Here is a 7,772-nt window from a genome sequence, read left to right as displayed (position 1 = left end):
CACCACAGGGCTGGTGATGACTGCTCAACAGCCTCTGCCAGTGAAGTCAAACAAGCATCTGACAGCCTCTGTTTTTTTTCCTTTCCTAGAGCTGTAAAAAGTTGTAGCAAAGAAATTAAGTATACGGTGTCTGTAGGATGGGGATAATAAAGATTGAAAAGAACCTCATATATGTGTATCATATCCCAGGATTTTTAAGAAAAACTCCTGCTCTTTGGACTATGACCCGTGTTTGCAGGCACTTCTCTATGTTAAGTGGTCAGCACTTTCTTCCTTGCACAAAGCAAAGCTCAGCACAGTGATTTGAGTCTTCATGAAGGACTGAGATGAGAAATCTCTCTCCAGTAGAAAGGAGATGCCCCACAGGAGCCTCTTCTGCTGGAGGTGTTTGAATACACGGAACAAAATGGCTCTTCAGTCCTGCAGCACAGCCTTTATATTTGCTGTTATAGTTGATTGATTTTTCACTCTGTGCTGTGTGCAGCTCTCTGTCTGATTTCTATTTAAACCCCCCGTTGCTCAAGGAATTTATAAGTGTTATATGTTATATGATATATATCCAAAGCCAAAGGATCAAACTCAGTTGCTCTCACGTAGGAACAGCTCTGTATCCACCAAAATTTTCAATCCACAAAATGGACATAATTTGTGATTTCAGTGTTCTCCTATTCCAAGAACCTGGCTTGATTCCACTGCCAGTAACAGGATCATGACTGAGAATATTTGAGGATTGCAAATATTCTATTATAAGCACTTTCTGAATAGGCAGAGGGAATAATTTCTCCATGACCATCTTTTTTCCTTTACACAAATCTAACTTCTTGCTACAGCCCACAAATTAGTCAGATCCTCTCTGCCTGCAGGAAAATGTTTTCATCAGGTTTTCAAGAAAAATAATGTTAGCACAACCCTAGCTATTAATGAGAAGGGGGATTGTAATCTGCTGCACATTTTCATGTGTGAAAAAGTCTGGGGAGTCCTTTTTAATTTCTCTTCTAGTCCATAATGGCAAAATTTGAAAGAATGGATGAACTTTTACTCCAGATGGTCTGGATAGTCCTGAGGACTTCAAGGAAAGTAAGCAGAGACAGGTTGTTGTGGGTTTGGAGATTGTTTACAAAAACAAATCATGCCAGTGTCCTTATCTTCAAACTTCTGTTGAATTTGGTTGCATTTCCATCATCACAGATGAGAGAAGGTGGTAGATCTCATTCTTTGGGTGTACTTTGGGTGTTGGTTTGCCATGTGGGAACTTCAAACCCATGGAGCAGGAGATTAATCATACCAAGAGTTGTGTTCCATAAGGGAAGGAACCGTTTGATTTTTAAACCCAGAAGCCAGAGATAGGAATGGATTTCTGTTCCTCCAAGTTCCATCAGAGCTGAACCTCTGATCTGAAACCAGTTTCCAGTTGGAAATGCTACAGGAGATCAAAAGAGGAATATTTCATCCCCTTAGAGAACAAACTTGCTCAGTGTAGAAAATGTCTCCTTCCTCTTGAACAGTGAAATAAAAATGACATGACTGTTTCCATTTGCCAAGAGCATTTTCAGCCTGAGCCAGCCCAAAGGCACAACTTGGTATTTTCAAGTGTCAATCATAGATGCTTTCCCTTCAGCTGGTGCAGGGTCCAACAATGGGCCATATGGGACATCAGTCTGTGCCAAAAGAAGAAGAATAGAATCAGGAATAAAATATGTCAAAGTATCTTCATGCTAATTCCAAGCTCTACAGTCACAGTGATGGGAGTCGTTGTAGTCATGCCAGCCCAATCATCTTGGTTGGCAAAATTAGAAGCAGCCCAGGTATAAATATCCCTGAACTTCTGGATGTTTGGAGTGGCAGGATGAGGCCTAAAGACATCACGATAAATTGTTTTTGTAGACAAGTGCAAAAAATAACCGAGTTCTTAAATAGCATGAGACTGCTGTGGTTTTCTGACAATTTGCTGGGCATGGTCCAGATCTCCAAAGATATTCAGGCACTTGAAATCAAGTGTTTGTGTTCCTCTACTCAGACTGAGCAGTGTGTAGTGCTGTAAATAACTGCTGTGTAAATACAAGTGTTGCACATGAATCTGAACCCAAGTAAAGGCCAGTGTGTCATTACCATGCAGGAAAAGAAGCTGTAATTTTAGAGGAAGACACTATAGTTTTTTGGAAATCAGTGGGAAATGGATGCCTTTTGGAAAAACTTCCTCCTTAATCAACAAAACTCTTGTGATCCAGAAAACTGTGGGAGTAACAGATGGCTGATGTTTCTTTTCCTGTGGGCCAGTCAGCAGGAAAATAATAGAAGCATATGTCTTAATGAGCAGAAAGAAGATGTGAGCCTGGAGGTACCAGTAGCATGGGAGGTGGATGCAGACAAGTCAGGTTGTACCTTCCTGGTTATTGAAGGGCTCTCTCATCTGTTGCACAAAAAGAGATGTCAAGGGAGAAAGGATCTTTGGCCCTAATCCAGGCTTATGGCATGTCTTTCTGGAGCTCTTGGATTGCCCCTTCTCCACCTTCATAGGTGCACACTGGGGAGATGCAGCATCCACATCAGGTACCAGTGAGCGTGGCCACAGCCTGTCTGCAGACATAAAAAGCTCTAAAACCCCTTTTTTATTATTTTTAAACTATGAACATAGAATTTGTAGTAGGTACCAAAGGTATCTCAAATGGCTTGATCATAGCCAGGCAGGATTGTAGCATCTCAACAACTCCCAATTCCATACATTTCCTAAAAATCCCACCTTTCTTTTCCTGTTTGTGCAATATTTCTGAAGATTCACATCCTGAGACTGTCTGTCAGCTACATATGAATGAATCCAGCCAGTAGTGAGGAAACTGATGGACAAAGAAGAAGCTGGAACAGAACTGTCATTACATCTACTGCAGGAAGCTTTTGGATAGAGCTTAAGGAATTATAAATATGTATTTTTTTTTCATGTCAGTTCTTCCTAACTTAAGAAGGAAAAAAATGCTGTTGAACTCTGGAAATCAGAAATCAGAGTTTCAGGGTTGCTTCCAAAGCTGTGGGAAAGCTGCCCTTATTTCCCACACAAGCAAGGCAGGACCTTGGTGCCAATGAGTGTGAGCCAGTTACAACTCAACTATAATTGAGATTTAAGAGCTATCATTTCCTATTGGTTAACCAAGGAAATATTTATGGCCAAAGCTTTGTGCCAAGCACAATATTTATGACCAAGTTTTTAGCACTGGCTGCATTTTTTAATGCTGATTCTTGCACAGAGGGCACAGATCCCATTCACACTGGTGTGGGCATGAAAACAAAGCCTGAAGTCATCAAGGCAGAGCTTGGAGTGGCAATGGAAGCTCCCAGCTCCTGCTCTCCAGATGGATGGACAGAGCCCCTGCCCTTCATAGCCCAGGGTGTTCAGCAGATTTATGACACTTCACATCACTACATCAGGCCAGGAGCTCAGAGGAGGACAGGTTTGTACTGGCTGGGAAGATGTGATCTGTAGCTGCTGCACATTATGGAAAGGAAAGGGAATAGATTTGTCAACCAGTCAACTCCAGATTTCCTTAGTGAGTAAATTGGGCACTGTTTGCCCTCTGGTGAGGAAGGACAAGAGCCTAATTTAGATCTAAAAGCTGAGCAGTGAAACCAAAGCTATCCTTGGAGAACAAACTTGTCTGGAGAAACATGCTTCTGTTCTCTAATTTAAAAATCCATCTTCTTGGATCTTAAGAGAAGTGAAAGCCGCCTCCTTGCTCTTTAGGGGCTCTTTACAATGAATTCTGGCATTTACAAATAAGACATAGAGGTTCATCTGATCTGTAACAAGAGCTCTTTAATAGTTGTAGAGCTGGAAGCCTTAATGAGGCCATGAGTTGCTGCTTTGCTTCCTTTCCTCTTTCAATAGTTGGCTCACTTTGTTGCTTTGTTTGAGCATAGCCAGAACCACAAATCCTCCTGTTGCTGTATTAATAAAGAACCCTATTCAGAAATTCCTGGGATATGTCTGAGTGAGCAACAGGAAGAGGAGAAATCCAGAGAAGAAGAAATGTCTGTATTAGTGCATTTTGTTGACATCATGAGTCATTGGTCAGACAAAAACAATTATCACTGTCTTACACAGCTGTGGACGGGAGAGGTGGGAACAAGTCAGGAGACAGAGGGGGTGAGAGAATTCCCCCTACTCTCCATCAGCACAGCCTGTTCAAAGGTAAACACAACTGGATTCTCCCCAGAGCTTCATTATGGAGTTAATCCTGCAAGGTACTGAGCTCCCTTAACTCCCAGCTCAGCAATGCGTGAGAATTCCAAGGCAACACAATAGGTTAATGCTTTAGGGCTCTTGTGCTTGGATTCAAATCTTAATGAGCACAACAGAGAGGAGGGAGAGATGCTGCATTAGCCCTCCTGCCCTGCTGTGAAGTGTATGTATTGTCTGCTCCAAGCCCCATTGAGCATCTCAGCAGGGCTGGAACAGAGGGGGCTGCCCAGGGTCAGGACTGGGGTGTCCTCACAAGACAACATGTGCCTGCAGTGTCCCAGGAGCACAGGGCTGGCTGCCAGGCTGGGGGCTGCCAGTGTTGTGTGCTCACTGGGTGACTTTTGAGAGGGAAATGAGTCTAGAAGGGAATCACGTGGGTGATGCAGCTTTGGAGCACCTCACATCAGACATGTTGCTCATGGCCAATGGACATCTGGGTTCCTCCTGTGGGTACTGTAGGTTCTGCAAAACCAAGGCACTACCTTTGTTTGCAGAATCTGGACATTGCCACGAGGATGCTCCAGGAAATAATAAGAGGCTACATTAGTATTCTGTGGCTGGAAACCCACCCACTCCACAGCCAACTTCCAAGAAGGCAAGAAACCTGGGAGAAGCCTGGGTTCCATAGACATATCTACTGCTTTGTAAATAGCCATTACTGCATTTGCTGCTTCACTCTGTTGTGTTACTGTTGTTCTTACTCCCATGCAGGTGTCTTGGCTCCCTGGCATGGCCAGAAGTCTCTTACACAGGAAAAATCTTTGATTTAGTTAAAAATGTCTTTCGAAGTCTGCTGTTGCTTCAGAGACAAACTGAAATAAATCTGAATAAATCAGAGTCACTCTTGTGAGGCCAGCAGTACCTTGCAGATTTCCCCAGAGGCAGATGGAGCCCGCTCTGCTGAGAAACAGCCTTGCACATCCCTCTGCTCTGCTCATTTCAGTGCACTTTTCACTGAAAGGAGATCTCTGCCCCTTCAGTGTTGGTTTTCTCCTCACTGCTTTTGCTCCACCTGAAGCCTCTGTTGATGACAAAGCAGTTAGGAATAGGAGAAGGAAATCTTTATCATAGGAATGGAGACAGAAAAAAATTCAGATCACCTTTGAATGCAAAGATGGTTTTTCTCAAGCATTCCATTAACCTGCTTTGTCCCCTGTGTCAAGCCCAGACAGGGAACAAGTAAGGGGATATTATCATTATTATGTCTCACTTCTGTAGATTTAAACATTCAGACGACATTTTACAAAATAAACAGAGGTCAAGGGCTTGCCCTGGAGAGCTGGCTGTGACATACAAGACAAGATCATGGAGAGAGAGGGCAAATTCAAAGGAAGTGTGCAGTCCTAGGATTCCCTGTCAGTGCAGCTGCCTCTGCCTCCTTCAGCAGCTGATTTTTTTTGATATTGAACTAGTGCTGGTAGGAGAGGGGGCTCAGACACAGTCTATGTGCAGGCACCCACTACTCAGGGACATTCAATCCCCTTCTGTCAATGCCTTTTTTAGGATAAAAATTATTTGAGAAAGGGCTAAAGTAGACAAGAGATTTACAGGAGTGCAGAATGCAAGGCAGTGCAGTCAACACTTACCAGATCCTTGCAAAATCATGGAATTCCATTAAATGACCCCAACCACTTAAAACTGAGCTTGTTACTGGCTTTCTCGTATTCCAAGGACAAGTTGAGATTTCACTGAAAACCTTGGGGAAAACACTGCCTTGGTTCTGTTTTGTTCAGTCTTCAGTCTTCAATAGCTGGGATTTTTGAGTCAGTTTTTGTGAACATCTGGATTACCCAAATTATCTACATCTTTATCAGACAAAGGAAGATAATAATAATGAGAAGGCTCAGAGCTGGGTGCCTGGAAATAAGGCTGGAGTCACAGCTTTCTACCACAATAAAAAAAAATCATTAAAACCTTTAAATGGCATCTTTTGTTCCAGTCAGAGTCCCTTGCACATGTACCAGTGGAAGTCGTCGCCTTCCAAATACACACAGGAGCTGATGGAAATTTTGTTATGGCCCAATGATGCAGAAAGAAACTGGCAGTGAGATTTAACAAGGTCACTTCAAGGCACAGAAACCTCTGTGAAATATGCTCATTCCCCACATGGCCAGGGAGGTGAGGGATAAACCTTTCACTTATAGGAAATAGTGATTTACTATTAATTTCCAGAAGAAGGAAATCCTTTTTTAATCAAAATAATTTATAGGGTTAATCTAAAGGCAGTGTTTGCTCACCAGAACAGAAACCAAGGCAAGGTGAAGATGGATGGGGTTCGTCCATGGGATTTGAATCAGCTCAGCACAGGAGGGCCTGTAGTCAAGGATACCTGTATTATTTATGGCCAGGGTTTTCAAAAGGGAATAGATGGCCTCGGATCCCCTGGGTTTGGTCGCCCAACGTGTGACCTGTGCAGAGTACCAGCCTCCTTGAAAAAACAGCCTTTTGAAATCCTGTTTCCCACTATTTCCTTCGAGAATCCATAAGATTTGTTGTATCTGGTGCTTGTTGCTGGTTGTAGATGGGCTGAAATCCAGGATTCCCCAATTGAATGCTGCTGGATTGCAACTGAGCACGGCTGAACCCAGCAAGGAGCAGAGGAGCCTGCAAATTCCACAGGGAAAAAGGGTTTAAACAAATGTTGGTTTGGGGGTATTTTTTTCTGGTTGTTTTTTGGGAATGTGTGGCTGCAGTAGGTGACTGAGTGATGCTGGTTTTGCCCCAATGAGGAGTGATTGCCCCTCTGCTCCCCTGTTCCTGGCTATGGGAGAGGTGCTCAGTGCTACACAGGACCTGGCTCTCAGGATGTAATCCCACGCTTCAGCTTCGAGTTAATTTGATCTCACATCTGCTGCTTATTAAATTAATGCTGGATGGTTCCCTAAAATGAGCACTACAGATTTTTATAGCATATCACAGGTGCTCAGGTGCTGCACTGAGGGTCAGGCCACCGAAAGCAAAGCAGGGAACTGTACAGGAGTCCACACAACCATGGGAAAATACAGTGTGGTTTGTCACTGGAAAGGCTGACAATTGCTGAGGAAGAGATGAGATAAGAAAAACAAGACAAGTTGAGTTTGGTACTACACTGATGTTATTTATAATCTCACTACAGACCTAATTTCTCTTGTGACTGTAATCCTCCCCATTTGTAGCAAGCAATTTATTATATTGGAAGATATTTGAGATGCTTTGGGAGTAGCGAAATTATTATACATAAAATATGTAGCTAATACTATTAGAATAGACTTTGATTAATTTTGCAGCTGGCAACACTACCCGTGCCTGAAAATTAAATCCATTTGCTATCCGTGTGGAAGTAATTGTGTTAATATCAAAGCTAGTTTTAAACTGAAATGGGGAGAGCTCTATTCCATGTCTCCCATGCAAGGAATCAGGGATGAGAGATGGAGGGCTAGAGTAATAATTTGTTGCTAGCACAAGGAATTATCCTTTTCTCCACAAAATTTCCAAGACTTCAACAGAGTTTTTTTTATTACATATTTAAGGTATATTCAAGCATATAGATAAATTCAAGTGA

The sequence above is a fragment of the Manacus candei genome, unplaced genomic scaffold (assembly GCF_025592945.1).
Source record: "Manacus candei isolate 608988 ecotype Guabito, Panama unplaced genomic scaffold, ASM2559294v1 h1tg000057l, whole genome shotgun sequence".
Classification (NCBI taxonomy): Eukaryota; Metazoa; Chordata; class Aves; order Passeriformes; family Pipridae; genus Manacus; species Manacus candei.
This window is presented reverse-complemented; position numbering follows the sequence as displayed.